This window comes from Bombus affinis, chromosome 12 (genome assembly GCF_024516045.1).
Source record: "Bombus affinis isolate iyBomAffi1 chromosome 12, iyBomAffi1.2, whole genome shotgun sequence".
Classification (NCBI taxonomy): Eukaryota; Metazoa; Arthropoda; class Insecta; order Hymenoptera; family Apidae; genus Bombus; species Bombus affinis.
Window position 1 is genome coordinate 7,025,834 of NC_066355.1, and position 22,674 is coordinate 7,048,507.

At 36.5% G+C, this 22,674-nt stretch overlaps 1 protein-coding gene across 8 annotated transcripts in view; it reads left to right on the forward strand.

The window, feature by feature from the left end:
- Positions 1 to 22,674, forward strand: part of LOC126922566 (neuropeptide CCHamide-1 receptor-like) — a 189,286-nt gene that overhangs the window by 132,800 nt on the left and 33,812 nt on the right. For 3 of the 8 annotated variants that reach the window (XM_050735280.1, XM_050735279.1, XM_050735281.1), the window contains exon 1: positions 22,472 to 22,617. The exons of 2 other annotated variants lie outside the window; for them this stretch is intronic. The gene's annotated coding sequence lies outside the window, so the exon portion shown is untranslated. Of the gene's footprint in view, positions 1 to 15,018; positions 16,896 to 22,239; positions 22,618 to 22,674 lie in introns of those variants that run through there. 3 more of the 8 variants (XM_050735284.1, XM_050735282.1, XM_050735286.1) reach the window with 2 other exon arrangements.

Consider the following 22,674-nt stretch of genomic DNA (forward strand, 5'->3'; position numbering starts at 1 on the left):
CATGTACCGTAATGAATATTTTATTTAAATACGTTCAAATGTATCAAACAGAAATTAAAAATGCCGGAGGATAAGAATTATTTATTACGAGTATTTCATTTTACAAAATTGAAGCGTTTCAAACAATAATTAAATATGGGTGGAGAAGAAACATTTATAAGAGTTAGGTTTGGGTTAGATTTCTCTTACTTATCTCCCTGTCTGTCTGTCTCTCCCTCTCTTTTACTTGGGTTTATCTTAGGGGTGCTTTAATTTGTCAATACAGAACCTTCCTTCTACATCTATCTTCTTCCCAATTAGTAATTTCATATTTCAGGTAAATAATTTCACGTCCGCGAAAGAATAGAGTTACTAAACTAACGAATTACATTACTGTCTCGGCAAAGGCGTTAAATTCTGTCGATTCATCGTCTACGAGGTACAAGCGGCTGAATGACAGCTACTTTATCGAGGGAATTGCGTTATAATGTTGTCGGCAACCGGCAAAGAGCTTTAATCCATTGATTGTCATTCGAGTAACTGAATTCGGAAACAAGCTCGTGGTAATTAAAAAGAATGTATCGCTAATGTATTTAAGATTCGATAAAAAAGAAATTTCATTTATCCTCGCCGATAAGGATAAAGGTAAATATCAAAGAGGGAACGCGTTTCAGACGACAAACTCGATTTTGATCGACTGGTCATTGAAATTTCCTGTCACGTTCTTGTTACTAGAATTGACGTTTCGCCGTTTTAGTGCTTTCGTCCTATTATTTTCTGTTACTAACTAGATCTTCTGGAAATGGCAATTATTGATATGAAAAGCGACCAGTTGACCGTCGTATTTGATTTTCTCATTAACGAGGTATTTATCGATCATGTAACAAATATCTCTTAGCCATATCGCTTTGACACAGCTGCTGATCTGTCCTTTGCACCGTGTGTAGGATTTAGTGCAATTAGCATAGTGCTTTATACGTCTCTATATAGGATCGATTTGCATTTCGTGGTACGATACCACCAGAAACGCATGTTTCGTACGTACAATTATTTTGAATTATCTTTATCAACGACAGGAAACAATCTACACATTTTGAAATTTCGTTGAAACCACAATGAAACACATTTACACCGATTGTATCGGTGAAATGTTAAAAGAATTTGTAAATGTACGTAGAAGTTTGAAAATATTTATTGCAAGCATACGCTTCATAAACATGCTCGAAGTATACGATTAGTTATCGAATCATGATAATAGTGTTTCATTACATCTCATTACCTCATTAATTAATTACTCAACAAGTTTCGTATAACATACGATAAAAGACTTTCTCCCCTATCTACGAAGAGAATTTCTCGATGAGCCTCTACTACGTAATGCTCGTTCTTTTGGATGGCGCGACTGGTCCACAGAAAAATTATACGGTTCCGTTGGAAACCGACGAAAGCAGCTGACGCGCCAGGCAGAGAGCAGAGGGAATGAAATATCACGGAGATGAACCTTGATTCTTCTGCTTAGTGGAAAGGTTATCGATCGAGAGCAGGATCAGAGGTCTTCGTCTCACGATTAATTACTCCACGAAAATATGTCAAAAGGAAAGGCGGGTCTTTAGAAGTTGGTCAAAAGTCAGGGCAATCGTATAGAAAGTATTGAATTATTATTTCCTTTGAAACGTATGTAAAAATATGTAGAGATAAAATGTTATGATAAAAATCTTATTAATTTTACTATTAAATTTGTTTTTATTTAATTTCAATATTCGATTTAGATTTTACGGGTGTTTCAGGGCGTATTATTAATTTCACAACTTGTTTAATTTTCTTACGCTAATTAATATCGATTAAATGTTCGTCTTTCTCGCCCTTTCGTAATTGTAATTTTAATCTAGATTCGCGATAAGTTGTTTTCGACGAGGTAAATTCGCGAAATTGTTTTCTTTGAAACTCCATAGTTATCCTCAGTGTTGACCCAATATTAATCTTATTCGCTTCGTGCCACGGTAATTAGCCTTCGCGTCTGGTTGCTCGTTTTGAGGATCGGGACACAGTTTCTCATTTTTAACGGGCACTTTGCGCGGTCAATTCACGCGCGCCATTTCTCCTAGACGTGACCGATTCTTCACCAGACTTCTACTTCCATCTTTCTGGTGCCATCATGGCCAATGTGTTTCTTATTCTTCTCCAAAGACTTTCCACGTCGTCGTCATGAATTCCACGTTCGATCGATACTCGAGATCTCACGCTATTTTTCTTCCGTGCACCTATCCAAATATCAGACACCTGACCACCATTCGAAGAAACATGAACATCTCCATTCTGCGATTTCGATGCGAAATTTCAGTCAGTCAGAGCAATTTCGCTGGCCAGAAACACAAAACCAATTTGTTTAAATTTCCCACATTGTTTATTAGAAAATTAAACCACCTATTGCTTAATGTTCGTATCGGATATCAGTTGCCTGCATTATGCAACCAGTTTAACGTTACAATGCGCTTGTTAGTTCACGTTTGTAACAACTGTGGTCACATTTGCATACGATACGAGATTCCTCCCGGAAACTCTGGTTTTGGATCATTAAAGTTAACTCGATACATACACAGCAGATAGAATGTTCCTTTGCCTTCAAACGAAATCAGACTTTCAATTCGTTTCATATAACAGTTTGTTGCGATATGAAGCTCTTTGCTTTCGTCGAAACGGAAGTAGATGAGATACGTTCAAGTCAGACACGTACGCTTAATGAAGTTTAATTGAATTACGGTATTGTCGTACATACTTAACACATCTTTGACCGGTCACGAGTTAACTCGTGTTTTCATGGCCAAATTGTGCACCATTACACGCAGATGATTGTTACACTGTTTATCATACGAAAAAGAAATATTAAAAGTTGAAATAAAAATATATAAAATTTATTAAAGTTTATTTATATTGTTTTACTTTCACATCCAATTACGAAATAATAACCGATGACATGAGATAAATTCTCAGTAAAATTTCCGGTCAACAATGTGTTAAATTTTATTTATTATATATCCTTGCAGTGCAATAGATTATTTACCTAATTATTGTAATTACACGTCTACTCTTTTGTGTAAACAAGCCGTATTTTCTAGTCGCTTATTCATTAGATCGATTAATCCCACAAAACAAAAAATAGACAAAACTGATGAAATTATGTAAAATAAGCGTCGATCAAAAAGTGCTTCGGCACTAAAATCTCAATAATTTCGAAAACTCCAGCTAACCATTGCGGCCTAATTCAACGATGTTTCAGCGATACCTATTTCCACTATCTGTTCGTTTATTTCTGTCCGAAATTGTAATCGGTCGAAGAATATGGAACATTTGATAGAACTCAACTTATGGTCAAGAGCTACCAGGCTACGGACTGGTGCTTTAATTCTCAAATACAAGAAAAGGGATGGAATAATTCATAAGGGGGTTGCCGTTTCCTCAGCGTTTTGTGCGTCCGGAGCTTCCACGCGGAATAGCTCCTTTTCAAGCGGATTATTCCACAAGCTACCAAGCTAATGCAGCTTCCAAGCAGCTCGTACCTTCGTCTAGCAGTTCCTGGTACGCCTGGCCTGTAATCCGTCACTTGGGAAATATTGATCCGCCATCGAACATAAAAGGGACAAAAAGAAAAACGTGGAGAGAAGATCACAGATTTTCCTGCGGCGCGACGAAGAGATCCAAGTTGTCTTCCGCTAGACTCAACCAACCAATTTCTGCTGGCTCGACGAACGTGATTAAGGAAAATTAATTATCTCTGGTCGACCATATGAAACATTTGTTTATCCTCGTCGAGTTAAGCTTTCGTGGACTTTGATAATTAATTAGCGACATCCTCGAAGACATTACAGTCGATTAATCGGGATAATTGAGTAACCCGGCTTTCCTCGTATCATTATCTACCATTTTGGAATCCTTTCTATTCCACACAACTGGTATCTGCCTCAGCTCTACTTCAATTTCCTTGCTCTCGTCTCGACTTATCGTCCCGAATTTCCGTCTACGCTTGCCAATTTCCGTGTGTCTTCTGATTCAAGATGATCTTACGATCCTTTGCTTCGTATTAATTAAATTGGCCACGATAAGCGGGACAGCGTACGTGATATAAAGTTTTCATAAGTATTTTGACATTTTCAATAGGAAACTTGTATGTCCATATTGTACGCGCTACATGAAACATTTTGAAATTTCATTTCATTAGCACTGTAACATGACATGATTATTTTTCTTCTTTTTTGACAATTTGGAAGGATTAATTTAATAGACCAAGTGTAAAAAGATTTCGAAGAAATTGCAATTAGTCGAAAGAAGAAGAAAATAGCAAAGATCTTTCGATGTCTGTTACTTGATTCCATTGATCAACCAATTTCGATAAAATGTTCAACATATCTGTAACTGAACAACGTCATCATCCTCCTACGTACATGAACTATGAACTTTCGCGCATTTAGAGGAAATTTAAAAATGCAAAATTGCGCAAAATATACATACATATATATGTAAACTCCCTAGAGTTCAGGTAGGATAGGGATTCTTTTCGTTTTACGGGTAGCACGACAGGCTGTGTTTCATGGACAGAACGATCTTCCTTTGTTTTACGGACGGCCATTTGAAGAAACACGTTCTTCCCAAACGAACGGACAGAGAGTTACATTAGAGACAGATAAGGTTACAGAATAGTTATTTAAGATTTTAAAGACTGAAGGAGAAATATTGGTAGCTAAGGACGTTGAAAATCGATTCTCGATTTTCAGGTAAACATTGTATCAAAGACTTGTTATTTCCCATGTAGATAATTATCGTTATTTATTGTTATAGACGCATATTAATTGTTTATTTTTGTATTTTTAATTACTTCATAATAAAAAAACTCGATTTTCAGACTTTAGAATCGATCCCTGAATTATCCAATTATTGAACCTTATAAATCGACTTTCCCTACGCCATGTTGCTGAAAGTTAACCTACGCGTCGTCATGAACGAGAACGCGAAACAGTAGAAGATAGAGAAGATATAGAATCTATCAGAAGACCAGAAGACGAAATATGCTGTATTTTCCCCCCGGAATATCAAGAAGAAAAGTACCATCAATAATTATTCAGTTTACCAATAGTGAAGAAGGTCGCAAACAGTCTAACCAAGGTAGGCCAATGTAGAAATATTAAACTCACAATAGATGACGAGACAGCAACATTGTATATCAATACGGATTCAAGCTTCGCAATTCGAGACATTGTCTTAGAGGAACCAGAAATAACTCGCACAAGAAAAACAAAGACGGAAATTGACATGGTAAAACTTCTAGAGACTCTCCGAAAATGAGATAAGAGGGAAATAGAGGAAATAAACTTCAATATAGAACAATTTGAAGGAACTCGAAAAGCCACAGACTGGATATCGGAGCATGAAGAGGAATGCAAAAGATACAAAATAAAAGGTAATGAGGAAAAAGTCAAAGGTTTAAGAAAGTATCTAGGAAAAACAGCAGAAAGAAAGCAGTACCAAAGGAATCTGCTGAAAGCTGAAGTACACAACTGGGAAGATTGGAGGAAGCATTTGGAGTGGTATTTGGCTTGTCGAGTGCCGCCACACTCCAATGCCCGGTTAACAGCTGCATGGTGTGATGATCGATGTCCATCTTCTTTTTGGTAAATAGCAGCGCACTCGGTATTAATTTCCTTGCGCCTCCAGTTCCCCCTTCAGCTCGTTGCCGTCATCCGCGCCGATCTTGGTCTTATGGATCTTGTTCCTCTCGTAAGTCTCTCCGAGCATCTTTATCTTTATGTAGATCGGGAGATTCCCGGTCAACACGCAAAGTGCCGCGTGGGAGACGGTACGGTATGCCGTCGTTGTTATGCACAGGGCCGTTCGTTGTGCCCGTTTCAGCTTCTTCCTGTTCTTATCGGTATTCGCTAAGCTAATTCTTCTTTCTGAACCCATACTGCCTCCGATGGAACTGGTCCGTTCCGATGCATCTCTCGATGATCTTCTTAAAGCATTTTTCCCAGATCTTGCTCATGGCTGGGAGTATGCTTATCGGCCGGTACGCGTTAAGGAGACTGGGATCCTTTCCCGGCTTCCTTAGCAGTATTACTCTGGCCGTCTTCCAGCAGTCTGGTTCCAGCTTGCTTCCAGCTCCTGCTTCCAGCAGTCCAGGAGTCTTCGAGTCTTCCATCGACTCCTGCAGCCTTCTTGGTGTTCATTCTTCCGGCGGCATCGACGACATCGCCTTCGCCGATGACGACGCTGAAGCTGATGTCTCCTACTTCTTCGCGGCCCTCGTAATGGGAGGGTCCGTGTCCCATGGTGAATAGCCTCTGTAGGACTGCTTCCACCATGTCGATCGGCATGTCGTTGGTTGGTTTCTTGCTTTTGCATCTCTTCATGACTGTGCGATAGGGTTTGCCTTCTTGCTTTTCTGTATGGATGGAAACGCGTTCGAAAAGTAGAACGGAGTAATTAGCGATGCACGGTCCCAGGCTGGTGAATATTTTTCCATCGGGAGAAGCCAGGTCGAGCGATACAAGATTTATATGCTCGTTCTGCCAGTTATTTCAATGTCTGTTACGCGATAGAAAATGAACATAAATGAATAATAAATGTATTACAGCCATAAAGATTGCTTGATGTACGCCACCGTTTTTCCCCTATTTCTCCGATACAATTTTCCTTTTTTTTTTCTTTGCGAAACACTTTACTAATCGGTACGTATTCGAATTATCCTCACTATTCTCGGTTGTTTCCGTTTCCTTTGGATTTACATAAGTACTCGTTTGATGTACGTGCAGAGTGAGATAATAATTATTAACAGCTATAAAATAAGAAGCGAAAATACGTTGAAACTCGACTTCTAGATTCGCGAGACTTTGCAGAGCCTCGAAACTCTCGTGTTTCAAACCTAACAAAAAGTTGTAGAGGGAGAATTACATTGCGAGATCTGTTAAGGAATATCGTATCCTTGTAATAGGATTATTTCAGCGAGGGAAATTCCGTGTTGCGTGTAACGCGTTGCAAAGCCATGAGCTTTCTTTCGGGTTAATATACATAACCGCCTTATTGAACTTTCCATCTCACACGTGAATTTTGCGATGTAATTATCAACACGAGGAGGGTGATGTAAACTCCCTAGAGTTCATGTAGGATAGGGATTCTTTTCGTTTTACGTGTAGCACGACAGGCTGTGTTTCATGGACAGAACGATCTTCCTTTGTTTTACGGACGGCCATTTGAAGAAACACGTTCTTCCCAAACGAACGGACAGAGAGTTACATTAGAGACAGATAAGGTTACAGAATAGTTATTTAAGATTTTAAAGACCGAAGATTTAAGATTTAAAGACGGAAGGAGAAATATTGGTAGCTAAGGACGTTGAAAATCGATTCTCGATTTTCAGGTAAACATTGTATCAAAGACTTGTTATTTCCCGTGTAGATAATTTTCGTTATTTATTGTTATAGACGCATATTAATTGTTTATTTTTGTATTTTTAATTACTTCATAATAAAAAAACTCGATTTTCAGACTTTAGAATCGATCCCTGAATTATCCAATTATTGAACCTTATAAATCGACTTTCCCTACGCCATGTTGCTGAAAGTTAACCTACGCGTCGTCATGAACGAGAACGCGAAACAGTAGAAGATAGAGAAGATATAGAATCTATCAGAAGACCAGAAGACGAAATATGCTGTATTTTCCCCCCGGAATATCAAGAAGAAAAGTACCATCAACAATTATTCAGTTTACCAATAGTGAAGAAGGTCGCAAACAGTCTAACCAAGGTAGGCCAATGTAGAAATATTAAACTCACAATAGATGACGAGACAGCAACATTGTATATCAATACGGATTCAAGCTTCGCATTTCGAGACATTGTCTTAGAGGAACCAGAAATAACTCGCACAAGAAAAACAAAGACGGAAATTGACATGGTAAAACTTCTAGAGACTCTCCGAAAATGAGATAAGAGGGAAATAGAGGAAATAAACTTCAATATAGAACAATTTGAAGGAACTCGAAAAGCCACAGACTGGATATCGGAGCATGAAGAGGAATGCAAAAGATACAAAATAAAAGGTAATGAGGAAAAAGTCAAAGGTTTAAGAAAGTATCTAGGAAAAACAGCAGAAAGAAAGCAGTACCAAAGGAATCTGCTGAAAGCTGAAGGACACAACTGGGAAGATTGGAGGAAGCATTTCTCAAAACTTTTAATCCTTTGAGTGCTGTGGGCCCATATAGGTGTCTGGTGAAAGCTATCAGTAAGGACTAAGGATATATATACTCGTTTTCTGTAAGTGACTGGCATGGACTAACGACACATGTATGGGTTTCTCAATTGTTCCAAACACCTACGTAGAAGTAATACTACTACATTTGTGTGAAATAAATATAAATGCATTCCTTACGGCATTAAACAAATGCCAATAGTGTCTCCTTATTGTTGAAGTGATCACCACTTGTAAGAAAACTCTACATATGGTTTTGTTAGTTTTCTCAAGCACTGAGATTTTCACATACAATTAAATTATTAACTTGTGTTCTATTTACTAAATTTAGTTTTCTAGTTTATTACCCAAATTCTAGTTAATTGTAAATTTCAATGTTTATAATAAATAATTAAAAATAATTAAAAAATTTCTTCAATCATTTAATATCGCGCAAAAGAATTGCTATAACTTATAACGATTTGTGCTTTGAATAGTCAATCAACAGAGTTCAATCTACCGAAAAATTATTTCGTCCATAGCGATCGTCAGCGCTAGATACGCGCCGTAAGTACGGACGGCATAGGCCGCGAGTATTCAGCACTCAAAGGTTAAGAGTAAAGGTTGGTCGGTAATACGATATGCTTACAATTTTATATACCTTTCAGGTTCGTTCATAGAATATGCAATAGAGGAAGGACGACTAATATTGGAAGTAAAAGAAGTAAAAAGAAGAATGCCTGAAGATGTGAGGGTGCACCCGATTGTCATTGGATTACCTATCGAAATCCAAGATAAAATTGAAAGAGAAAGTATACAGTCAACAAATAACCTAATGGGAATTTTGGGACAATATGAAGATTGGAGAAACTGATTCCATAAAAATTATCCGTGCAGATCGATACCCAGTAATGACATCCAAAGAAATTCGAGTATGCGAGAAAGAAGAAAATTAAATTAATTTTCACCTCGATTGACTGTCCATCCTCCAATGGACTAAACGAGAGGGTAAATCAGACATTAGTAAACAGCATCAGATGTAAGATCAATTCGAAAAAAAAAAAGAGAAACTGGACAAAAATTGCAGAAGAAAGCGTAGAAGAGTACAATAACACCAGACACAGTGTAACGGGATTTGTCCCAAATCATTTACTGTGTGGAAAAATGATTGAAATCGTCCCTAAGGGAATAATGGAGAATATGAAGAATACTTGAAGAATACAGTGATATAGTCTTCACCCACAACAGAAACAAAATGAATAGAAATAAGCTGGAAGAAATTAGGAAAGGACCTCTCAAAATTCTAAGAAGGATTTCAAACTTCATATATGAAGTGGATAACGGTAATCGGAGATCTGATGGGAATTTCTTCCACTCAAGTAAGCTGATCCCTTATAGAGAAGATAATTAACGATGTAATTATGAACACGAGGAGGGGAGATGTAAACTCCCTAGAGTTCATGTAGGATAGAGATTCTTTCTGTTTTAGGGGTAGCACGACAGGCTGTGTTTCACGGATAGAACGATCTTCCTTTGTTTTACGGACGACCATTTGAAGAAGCACGTTTTTCCCAAACGGACGGACAGAGAGTTACATTAGAGACAGGCAAGGTTACAGAATAGTTATTTAAGATTTTAAAGACTGAAGATTTAAGATTTAAAGACTGAAGAAGAAATATCGGTAGCTGAGGACGTTGAAAATCGATTCTCGATTTTCAGGTAAACATTCTACCAAAGACTTGTTATTTCCCGTGTTGATAATTATCGTTATTTATTGTTATAGACGCATATTAATTGTTGTTTATTTTTGTATTTTTAATTATTTCATAATAAAAAAAACTCGATTTTCAGACTTCAGAATCGATCCCGGAACTATCCAATTATTGAACGTTATATATATAATAATATAAAAAATACTTAAAATATTCAAAGTACTATGATTTCTCTAATACTTGTTAGGTAAAACAATTTTCTACCGAGGTTCTTCTCTCTTAATTGCATTCTCGAAAATATGAATTTATATAAAAATCCGTAGTCTAGTCTAACTGATATAATATGTGTTGTTTAAATTTTACTACAGGCCCAGATAAAAAAGACGTAAAAAGTGACCTTTACTTCCTATTTCGAAATTCCAACCGTATTGCTATTTCTTCAAATTATCTTTACACGTCATCCAGTAATCTAATCTTTCTAACTTCCCCAAAAAGATGAAGTCGCTTGGCTGGATTTTAATAAAGTTATTATGTTTCAAGGAACGTGTGCTGATATTTGATCGTCATCAAGGAAGCCGTGCTTTGATGTAATATTAATGAATCAGCGTATATTTATACTTGGGTAGATATTAAATGAAGATAATATATAGGATAAAATGGAAGATAATATTTCAACAGATATCACAGAAATATAGTAGAAATATAGTACGATAATTATGATAATATGGACATGATACAATGGCTGAATGGATTTAATATGATTCTTTTAATTAATCGTGACGCTAGGTTTATCTCTGCATCGAATAATCAATTGGAACGTGGATATAAGGGTAAGAAAATTAAAATGGTGCGAGACAAGCGGTATGTAACTTTATAAAATTAAATCTGCTAAGGAAAATGTGCAATTTAACAGATAAAATAATTTATAATACACGCAACATGTTTATAAAATTTTTTTTATGAGACGTATTCAGATACAATACTTTCGTAAGCCCCTGTTTATTTGACAAGGTCTACAGCGTATTCACCGTTCTACTCTTTTCGCTAGATGCTGAGGGTACTCGATAATCGAGTGACTTTCGTGACTTCGAGTGATTTCACTCAACGTCCAACGAACAGCTCGAAGCCGAATACCAGGAATAGTAAGAAAGTATTTACCAATCATTTTAAAATCCTGGATAAATCACGTACATTAGTTAAAGATAAACAAAAGAACAGAATTAAATATTCCAGAGCTACAAGAGGCTCCGCCCCTTTTTTTTCTTAACAAGCTCTTTACTATTCGTCATGAGAATTTAACAGCAACAATTTGTGTCTCGCGTGACTTACAAAATTTTAGTAATAAGATCCAACTGTATAAGAGAGCTCTGGAATAATTTATTTCGGGTTTATTTGCATCTTATTTAAAGGGACAAAGTCCAAAGAGGGACTGATACTCTCTTTTTTTCCAGTTTCTTCTACACAGAAAGGAGGAGCAAGCTTACCCTTCGTACAATAAATAGAAGGAGCTACATACGTTTTTAATCGCAAAGATCGCGGTAAACTTACGAAATTTGGAAACGTCAAGGGTATCGTAAGGTTTCTGTGAATCCTTTTTATGGATTCCCGTGAGTCTCGATTTACTGCCGCTTTTCGTATTTCTTGTGCGTATTAAAGGACTTTGCACGACGCAATCTCAGCGGAAAATCTTAGCAATAAAACGTCCAGCTGTTAACCACAACTGGCATTGAAAAATTTGGAAATGTCGTAAAAGTCCAGATTGTCGAAGTAACACGTGCACGTTGTTCAAGTAACATCGTAAAAAACAATTTAGAGGAGACAATTATTATAATAGAATTTCTCAAATAATTAGTATGACGTGTGCCATGTGAATAAATAGTCGTGTTTGATGTGGTATTATTACTTTCCCATCAAATTTAACTGTTCTTTTGGCAATCTACGTAAGAGATTCAAAGCAAACAAATCCATCGACTGTAAGTATTTATTAAACATTTCTAAACTCAAAATAAAAGAGAGAGAGAGAGAGAGAGAGAGACAGTAATGACTCGCCACTTTTTATTTTGTTAATCTAAAATAAATTTATTCAGCAGTTTACCAAGGCCCACCTTTACCTGGTTTGATGCAAATGAGAAACGGTAAGTGTTAGCAACACCATTTCCAAGAAACTTGAGGTACTATGTCAAACTTAGTTGACACGAGAAGCAACCACTGTACGCTTAACTGACGGTCACGGAATACATTACTTCTTGATACAATCTTCCTGCTTGATTTCCCTTTACCTTTGATTTTCTCCTACCTCTGGAAACCACTTTGGTATTTAATATTAACATAGTTCTTTAGATGGAACAACTAGCTCTCTCGATAAACTTAAATATAAATAGAGAACTTTGTTACGAATTTAATTTTAGAACAATTAGTGGAATGTTTGTCAATCTGCATTCAAAGTGAATAAAATTCGCGTTATGGAATTATTCCTTTCATAAATAAGCGAGTGGCTGCCGATTCAGATAAATTGAAAAATTAGTTGCGAAGAAGTAGACAATGTTTTTTTATTCCCGTAGTTTTCTTACGCCAGGTGAATTAAAATTAACAGAGTTTTCTTATCATGCAGATTTCTGCATGTTCATCTAATAAACTGGAAATTTGCCGCAAGCGGCAAGCCACGCCGATTCGCCGAAACTCTTATCGAACAAAATAACTAGAAACTTCTTCCCTCGCTCTACTTTCCATACATGCGCTAGTTTCTCTATACATATTCGTTTTTCCATTTTTGTTGCAAACGCTTCTTCGCTTCGATGATCATAGGTTGATAAATCAAAGGCTTTATTCGAGCTTATTCCAGTCGAATTTTTTCCTTAGTTTTAATCAAAATTCCCTTCCATCCGTATTAATCTTGTCACGTATAAGCAGCTGAGTTTAATTTCGCTCTTCGTGTACGAACTACAATTCGTGAAATACAATTTATATGACCATCAACTCGACGGTCCACATTTACACGAATTTTTTCGACCGTATTTTAAATGCCATGAAATATCGGACCTAGTCAGAATATAATTTCTATCAAATTATTCGCGTACATTGCAATATTATTCGCTGTATTTCTTTGCACACTATACGTAGTATCGGGTAAAATACGATGGTTCATGAAAGTGTTCGGAGAATTATCAAACCACTTGTACGTGTGTCGTATAAAACATTTCGAAACTTTATTAGCATTGTAATGAGACTGTAATATTTGAAAAATTTTAAATGAATATGAAATCTACTCGCAATCGTTTTGAGGGGTAGTTTCATGCATATGAATTTTCTGTTTGAAGAAACAAAGGATGATGTCTAATATAACGAAAAACGACTGTTCAAATACGTCGGTGCCTTTTATGAAGCTCGTAATCCCTTGCTCGTAAACATTTTCAGATTTCTGTCAAATTTTCCCAATATAATCGCCAGTCTTTCTTTTGATATAGGGTTAATCAAGTTTTAACATGTTTCGTGCAACACACATATTATATTGAGGAAACTCGTTAATGGATAATTTACAGAAGAATATTGTCTCGAAAGCGCGATGCAAAGAAAAGACAGTGGTTCGACGATAATTCAATACGAATTACTCGTGAAAATGGATGCACGTTGTTAATTTAAAACGACGTTAACAGCATCGTGATCACACATTGTCGGACCCAAGGCATTAATGTTTAAAATTAGAAAACCACTTGCAAGTCTGGCTATATATTCGCGTGTTAGAACACTCTGGCCGAGCAAAAAATGTTTGCCTATCAATTATTCGCCACTTCTTCTGCTGCACGTATTTGCGTACATATATGTTGCGCTCTATTTTTTTACCCCGCACGACAAAATCTTTTTCGTATGGTTCATGAAAAATCACACTTTTTGTGAACTCATAATTGGCAGATTTCTCGGTCAAGTTGATCCACAAACACATATTTCTTAAAGATACGTATACAACAATTAAATGTAAACGGAGATTTGTTTCATCTTCAGAACACCATAAATCATCTTAATCTCAAAATTATCATAAATATTGGAAATAATACTCTACTTTGGTTATATCACATATTTTTCAATATTTGTCTGCATTTTTGTATCTTTAAATTTTTCACAAGTTCGATGATTCGTCATAAACGAAATATTTAATTGTCCTTTTGTATCCTTCGATTATCAAATTATTTTCAATATTCCGCACTACTTTTTATTCTATATATTAATTATCGTCAAATCTAAAAGTCTATCTAAAAAACTATCGTCGAGAATTATCTCGTAGTTTTTATTTCGGACCGATTTTCCGTTAAAAATTATTAAAGTAACTCCTCTGTAAGCTGCAAATGTGCTTGCAATTATTTCTAATGATATCAGAATTTTACGAACGCTTTCGTGTTTGATCATCTTGTAAAATAAAGTCGAACGGACTTAACTCGATGTGTTCTGTTTATCGGTAACTCGATTCGTCAGAGATTTCGTAAATAATACCTTTTACTCTGTCTTCCTCTTTCCACCACTGTAGGACTTTGGCCTTCGTAGATCCGCTCCGCTTAAATTCGCCGCGTTTCACACGCGTTCAGTTCTGGCAAGTTCACTCGTTACGTTGTCGCAACCCGGTGCTTCGTCGTTTCACGTTCCTTAGACCTTCAAGTCGACGAGATACTCTTCTTTGGCTTTCAAACAAGAATCTATGGAACCAGAATATAAGAAATTAAAATGAAAATCAGCCGGCCGTAAAGAAATTCAGATTTCTATGAAAAAATTCGAATTTGTTTCTTTATTTACCACTGTGATAAAATGGTGGAGATTAGAAGGAAATCACTTAGCCGAAACATAAAATATGAAATGTCAAAGCTTGTTAATCTACGTATTACTTTTCTAACGTTTCTATCTATTATCGTGATTGCTATCGTACGTCTAATACTTTTTATTATTATTACAGGTAATTATTACTACAGGTAACTTTTTCAAATAGGGTGTTTAGAGTAGGTCGTAATCATTTATTGTTACAAGGAGAAAATCTACCGATGGATTCACTCTGAGATATCAATTCGTCGAAATCGACAGCGCGCCGTAAACTGAAGCGGAACTGGGATTCGTCCAGGATCCACGCTCCCTCGACGCAGTCGCAAAACACGATGCATCGTTTTGTCTACTCTTTCTCCTCTTTCGACGCCTGACATTGGCTGAAGGGCGCGCCTCCTCGAACCACCCGTTTTTTTTTTCAAATCGTAATCAAAAACACACCTATTCGATCTAGGAAGAATGTTCACGTTAATCTATTTCTCTGTTCAACCTTTTTCTACCATATACTACAATCAACCACCCAATATTCCAATTGTATTTTTGTCAAATCAACAAATTCGGTAAGCAGATTCCGTACGATGAATTTCCTTGTATACTGAATGATGTAATTTAATCGGAGTTAATTAGAAATTCACGATAGACAGTCACGTTGAATTGTGGATAAATCATAACTGAAATATCTAATTATACAATCGGTTTAATTACATTATCATGGATGCAACATTCGTGCAAATGATACAATGAATTAGGAGTACACATAAACCGCGCGAGGATAAATATTCCGCGCCAATTTGGAATCGCTGAAGAGAGCTCGCGTTCATAAGTGGCAATGATTTCCCGTAGGAATGCATCTGTTGCATTTGGTCGTTCTGGATTAAATCAATACGACGCAACAGTAGCCAAACAGAGGCGTTATTTATTTTGCATCCTCCACCGTATTTTTCTTTCAGCATCGTCACCGATGGTCACTCCGGCGGATTAGCCACGCCAGGAATTTCTAGAATCGACCAGATTACGACTACGCAGCGCCGCGTTCCTTGTTGCGTTTGCCAATCCACTTGGAATTCAATTAGAATTCTTATGGTAAGTGACAACAACCAACAGATACACATCGAACCGTGACGCATACAGTTGTAGAATTTCAAGTTCCTCGCGCCGAAACGATTGGTAACCGTGTTCAGAAGAAAGAAAAGCACGCTAATTCTTCAGTCTGCAAGATTCGATAGTTACGATCGCCAGTTGTACACTGTTATACCGTGAATTGTGTACGAACGCGTGACGAAGATTTCAAGCATTTTGTGCTGAAATAATTGCTAATCGTACTGCACGAAGAAAAAAGAAATACGCAAATTTTTTGATATTTGAGTTTCGATAGTTGTGGATGGCAAAACGTTTGTAGATTCAATAACACGTGGCAAGGATTTCAAGTTTCTCCTGTCAAAACGATTGACGACCGAACGACGACGACGACGACAAAACGAAGGAAGGAAACAAAATTCCGGCTCTGAGTTTCGTTAGTCGCGAAACGTTCGTAGATTCGTTAACATGTGACGAAGGTTTTTAGTTTCTCGCGTAGAAATAATTGGCAAATGTGCCAAAAACATAAAACTTTGCTAATTTTTTAGTTTTCGAATTTCGTTGGTCGCGATCTTGGGACGTTCGTGAACGATTCATTAATATGTAACGAGGATTTCAAGTCTGCCACGTCGAAACGAGTAACACGAAAAAATAAAATTCCGCTAATCTCTTAATCTTCGAGTTTCGTTGGTCGCGATCGCAATTCGTTCGTACACGACTCGTATTGTGGATCGATGGTGAGATAGGAAATTGCGTTAATTTATATATTTGGTTAATTTATGCTTTCGTTGGAAATTTCGTAGCCTTTGCTCGCGATTAATCGACGAATTACTCTAATATGCTTCGCTTCTAAATTACTGTAAAAATTTCGCCGCATATACCAATGTAATTTCGGTCTATCGGGAGTGTCGATCAGTTTTCCAGCGTGAATATAATTCTGCAAGTGTCGAATCATCTACCACGCAGAAATGGATCCTGTCGGTATACAGCTGCTACTGGAGGTCCGTTTGATCGATTACGATAAAAAGACGGACTTTTAATAAAATTATAGAGCCAGGAACAGGATCCATTGAAAGGAGAAGATCTTCGTTCAACAAGCTTCGAGGTAAGCAGAGATATTGACTCGCCGTTGTAACAATTAATCCTATTAATTCTCGATTTGCTCGATGGTTCCTTTTCCTCACTGATACTTGCGATTTGTCCTTTGTATCGTGTTCACAATCGTTTCGTTAAAGTCCTGATAAATTTCAGTGTACTTAAATTCAACTTTCAACCGTTCAATTCCAAACGAAATATAAACAGAAGATTCGTGGTTTTTATATATTCAACTCGTTTGATAGATATTTATTTTATTCTTTTTATCTCGGTTTAAAACGTTGATGTTTTTGTCGTCGGATTAACTAGATCAATTGACAGTGATACGTATGTTCACAGATTCGTGTTTCGTCATTTCCTGTTTGCTATCTATTTTTCCTTTTTTGTGTTTCATTCATTTTCTTTTCCAATTATATCGTCTCTACTAAACAAGCAAACAGAAAGGGAGAGGTAGAGAGAGAGAGAGATAATTTTGTGGTATTTTTGGAACAGCATCTTCTTCAGGTTATCCGAAATTTTACCACCCTTCCTTCTGTCACCAAGTTATGATTGACCCTGTTCCATCCAAACGAATAAAATGGGCGCCCCGCAATCACTGTCATCTTCATAACCCACATGCTTCAGCTACAAAACGATAGTGGGTGGTCCAGATTTGCCGCTTATCTACCAATCGTTATGCCATCCTGTCTGGTTTGGTTAAGTAGGAAGCAAATAGGGATACCCTAAGCGGGTTTGGCGTTTCGTTGAAATCGCTATAAAGGTATACACGGTACAGTCTGGTCTCCGTGCCAACGCAAAAGGAAAATACAGCATGAAAGGAAAATACATTGGTCGATGAATGTCCCGAGGGAAGAGGAATAAGACCCGTCGACGCAAAATCTTAATGGATTTCGTGTCTATCTCAAAGAAAGCTTCTAATAATCGAATATACTAAATACCACTAACATTATGAGATATCTGAACGTGTTTCAGTGTTTATAAAAAAAGAAAACATTTGATACTTTATTTTATGTGCTCAGCAGTTCTAAAGTATATAGACTTTATAAGTATATAGACTAGGTATATAGACTAAGTATATAGACTAGTATATAGATATAAAATGTATTTTAATCAAAGAGTTATTTAAATGAACCTGCAAGCTTTTTATTCTTTATAATTGCCATAACTGCGTATAATAGAATATTACGATACAATTACATTGACATTTAGAAACCAATATGGAATAATTAATATAAATTATTAATAATTATATATAATGATTAATGGAATTATTAATTGCATATCTGCTACTATTTTGTAATTACGTATCTTCAGATTTTCCAATTTGCAATATAAATTAAATTCAAGAGCAAACTGGGTATATCCAAGCTTAATTTTCCCCTCCGTTTAAATTTTTTAAATATTTGAAAAATTTCTAATTATCGATATCTCGTTTACACTGTACAATTCATTATACTATACGCCCATGAAATGAAAGGTTTGAAGTTTTCCCAATAGAAATAAATGTTTGAGGAAGTATAATTGTATGAAACGTTAAGGATCGAGGATCTAAAGAGATCATTTAAATGTATAATTATTTATTGATTCTACAAGAAACATAGTTAGTGCTGTTTCCGATTTTTAATTTATTATTGCGTACATTTCTGTAAAATTCTAGTTAACCAAAAGCGTCCAGATACTTGTGAATGGTAGTGTATGTACTCTAGTAAGGAAAAAAAAAAAAAAAAAAAAAAAAGAAAAAGGATAAAGGAAGCTAACAGGGAACGAGGGAAAAATGAATCAACGTTTATTTTAAATTCTGTATGGTAACTTTTCAGTGCAGCCGCTCGAAGTTTCCCGCGATTAATTTACACGATGTCGAGTTAGTAGAACTTCGCCGCTGGTTCAAATCCATAACTTTCGGTATGACGGCTGTGGTTTTATCGCACTCGACGCGACAGTAGTTTGTACGTAGCCTATCTGTTGGAAATTATTGAAGAGGAATTAAAGCAATCCTGATGCGTGCAATGATTGAAACCTATGTTATTATCGAAGTTAAAATGTCTCGATAATAGTATTATGCCATTTTTCTCTAACGCTATGAAAAGACGCCTTGTTGTGTTTCATAGAGGTCGCGTGTACAAAAGAGAAACTAAAAACATAGGAGTTAATTGAAACGAAGTAAAACTGGGAAGTGTATCAAAGAAACCAAAATCTCGGTATATTTTTAATTATGTTAATTGAAGCTAATTCTATTATGAGCTACGAATGTTTATGCATATTTATATTTTTGATATAATTAAAGACATCAAGTTTAATTACAGCTTAATTAAAGATTTCGCTCACTGAACATTATAACGAGTACTATATTCTGAATATTTTATATTATACTTTTGTTTATTGCGTTTTCTTTACATACTCATTTTTGCATACTAATAACTTATAAGAATAATAACTTATAATGTTACTAGTAAGTTTAATTATACAAGGAGACTTTGTAACTGCATTACAACGTCTCTATACAAATTAAAATGATACTATTTGCTCCGCGCGTTAAGAGTTATGCATAGTTACGAAGGAAACAATTCCGCGGTCAATTTCGGAATCAAAGTGACATGGTATGTACACGATACGACCTATCGGGTTCGATGATGCCATTTTCACGCTACAATCGATGCAATCAAGAGCATTTAAGTTGACCAGAGCGTCGTTGGAATACCAAACGATTCCGTTACCTTATGCCAACCACTATCCGTTAAATCGCAAACGTCGATTCGTAGTATTCTGGTCGAAATGAGACAGACATTATGCAATTCACTCACAGAATTTTTCGAGGTATTTGGTTTTTAGCAATCTTCATGTAGTTTCCGATTTTTTAGAGAAATTCTTGATATTTTGTTTCTTTTATTGCTATTGGTTAATTCGTAATAGATAGTTCAACTGACCAGAAATTTACGATATCACAACATTGTCGCACTTTGCGCGCAATCACCGTTATTCCCGATATATGGTAACTGATGTCCTCTCATAGAGTCGGGAATGGTATTCTAAAAGAAATTCTGTGTCTGCGCCGTTCTAGTCGTAATTCGACGAAAGTATGCATTTCAAAACAACAAATCTCATGAAAGAACAGGTGTTATTACGGTAACATTTTCCTCTCATCGAATTCCAATTGAAAATGTCAAATTTCTTTGCATGGCGCTTCCACAGGCATTCTTTCAGAAGTATATCCCTAATATTTTTTTTCTAATTTAGCAGCAATTGCTAGGCTGGATTAACGATAGGTATTAAACTCATAAATAAGACCTTTACTACGGTTCACGGTACGGATATTGAATCCCCTGGTAAAACTTCGAGAAATATTGACAATACGTTTTATGTCTTTTTATAGTATTCCAATGGATATAATGTCCGCCATTTTTTTTCAATTTACGTGTCTTTAGGAACACCGGGAGACCATGATATATTCCAAAGTGATTTTATCCCACATATTTTTTCGAATTTAATTAAGTGATACTTTACATGCATAGAAATGGTATTTTACGATGGCTTAATAAAAATTTCCTTTTGGAACCATGAAAAAGTAGACGTTCTTTTAATATCCATTTCCTTTGGTTATATCACGTAAATAAGTGCCATCTATGCTGCAATTTCATCGTAAAAGCAAGCCAAACTTTTCAGTTGAGTATTCGACGAGAGAGTTGAAGATAGCTTCCGTTAGCTAACACTACCTCCATCTGGTGGCCGTTACATACATACATTATTCCCAACGCGGGAGATTCTGATCGATGAAACCCAGAATCAGCGCGCTCCATTATCCCTCCTGGATAAGAACAATCGCACCTTTCTCTACCGCAAGAGTAAAATACCAACGATAAAACACGAATCTGAATATCCCACATGTCTTCCATGAAAAGTAAGCTTCGAACGCCATCTGATACACGCTTGATCCAGGAAAAACAAGCGAAATTTTTGCCAGCTTTTTGTTACTGACATCTACGAAACGACACACTTTAGCATTTGCTGGCTGTCCGTAATTTGTCGAATAACTTTCGAATTAACCATGCAAATTTTTCGCTCGACGTGATTTGTGTGCTAGTTTTAAAGTTACTCACTCGTACAGCGATAATACCTCAAAATTGCTCCTCGCTAAGTTTACTTACAAAATTGCTATCTCGCCATACAACAGATTAAACCGACAGATCTATAATCGGCTTATGTTTGTACCGTGATAAAAAAGTTTGCTCGTATAATCGGTTAGCCAAACGAACGAGGGCGTAAGGTCCTCGCGGCGCCTGTTTCGCTGTGGATTCGTTTAGTGCCGCAAGAGAAACAAACAGTTGCTTTTTCCGTCGCAGTAAATTCATTCGTTTCACGGATCACTGTGTAGCTATGCATATATGGCCAGGTGGGAAAAGCACGAAACTAGTTTGAAATGGTAGGCAGTTTCTTTGAAAGAGCTATGCCCCACTCGACCGGAATTATAAAATCAGAGTCGAGTGTTTGCACCAAATATTTGGTCGGAGAACGAAATGGCAGGGAGGAGAGAAAGAGAGAGAGAGAGAGAGAGAGAGAGAGAGAGAGAGAGAGAGAGAGAGAGAGAAAGAGAGAGAGAAAGAGTGAGGGATGGGGAGAGGGGCGAGAAAACGCCTCCATTCGAGGCCACACGGTGTACACTTCACTGATCCATATTTCAGAAGACGGCCAACTTTCGTGTATTCAAAATTCAAACACATGTTCGAATCGAGTCGCGATTTCGTGAAAGCGGTGCTATTATGTAATCCATGATATTACCATCGTTGAAACACCAATATCGAACCACAGGGACGATATTTCATATTCCATCAACAAGTCTTTTCGAATATTGCATTTTTATTTGCCTCCTGGTGTTATGTAACAACATGTTCTGTAATTCAAGTCGAGTGGTTTTCCCAGATACGAAAATTGTATTTGACGTCGTTCAAGGGAACACACTAACTTTAGAGTTTGAAACAGTGAATTTGTTTTTTGTAATTTTTCTGAAATTACTGATATCAGTTCAAATTTGTGACAAAATTACGGAAATAAATACGCGGGAAATTCTTAATTTTTATTCTAACATTTCTCTTAGATATTTTCGAAACTATGGTTCTTTACCCGGTCGTTATAACATCTACGGAACTATTGGTGAATTTGTTCAAGAAGAAATATATTTTACACAATGCACTCTACAATGTAGAACAGGATTTAAATCATGATTTATTCAGTTATTCACGACTTCCTTATTCTCTCTCCATCCTCTTTATTGCTTAATCCTTCATTGTGTCATCGGTATTTAACAATTTGTAAATCGTATTTGCGTATTATGTGGTTGAAATAGCGGTTCAAGTAACCGCAAAATGAGTTCCATTTACCACTGTTGAAGGCGATTAAGAAATTTTAATTAAGGCCAACTACGATGGTACGTATGGACGTTTGAATATTCGCACAGTGGATAAATTCCCGGCGACGAGGACTCGTTCAAGCATGTCAACTCTTTATCTTAAACCGTTTTAATTACGATGGGACACGGAGTGGAATCCGCTAAGTCGATATGTGCAGATGGCATTGACGTGCACCTCAATACAACTACGATCACGTGAATGAAGTAAGTCTGTTCGTGGCTCCTTATTCTACTGCGAGAGTCCTTGCGTTTTGAGTATTCTCAGAAGAATCATAATGCAACGAAACGTAGCTATTAACACGCTTTTTAGCTTCAATAATTCTTATACAAGGTATTTTCTATTTTGTCGTTAAAAAGGTAAGGGAATTTTCAAGCGAAAATAAGAGAA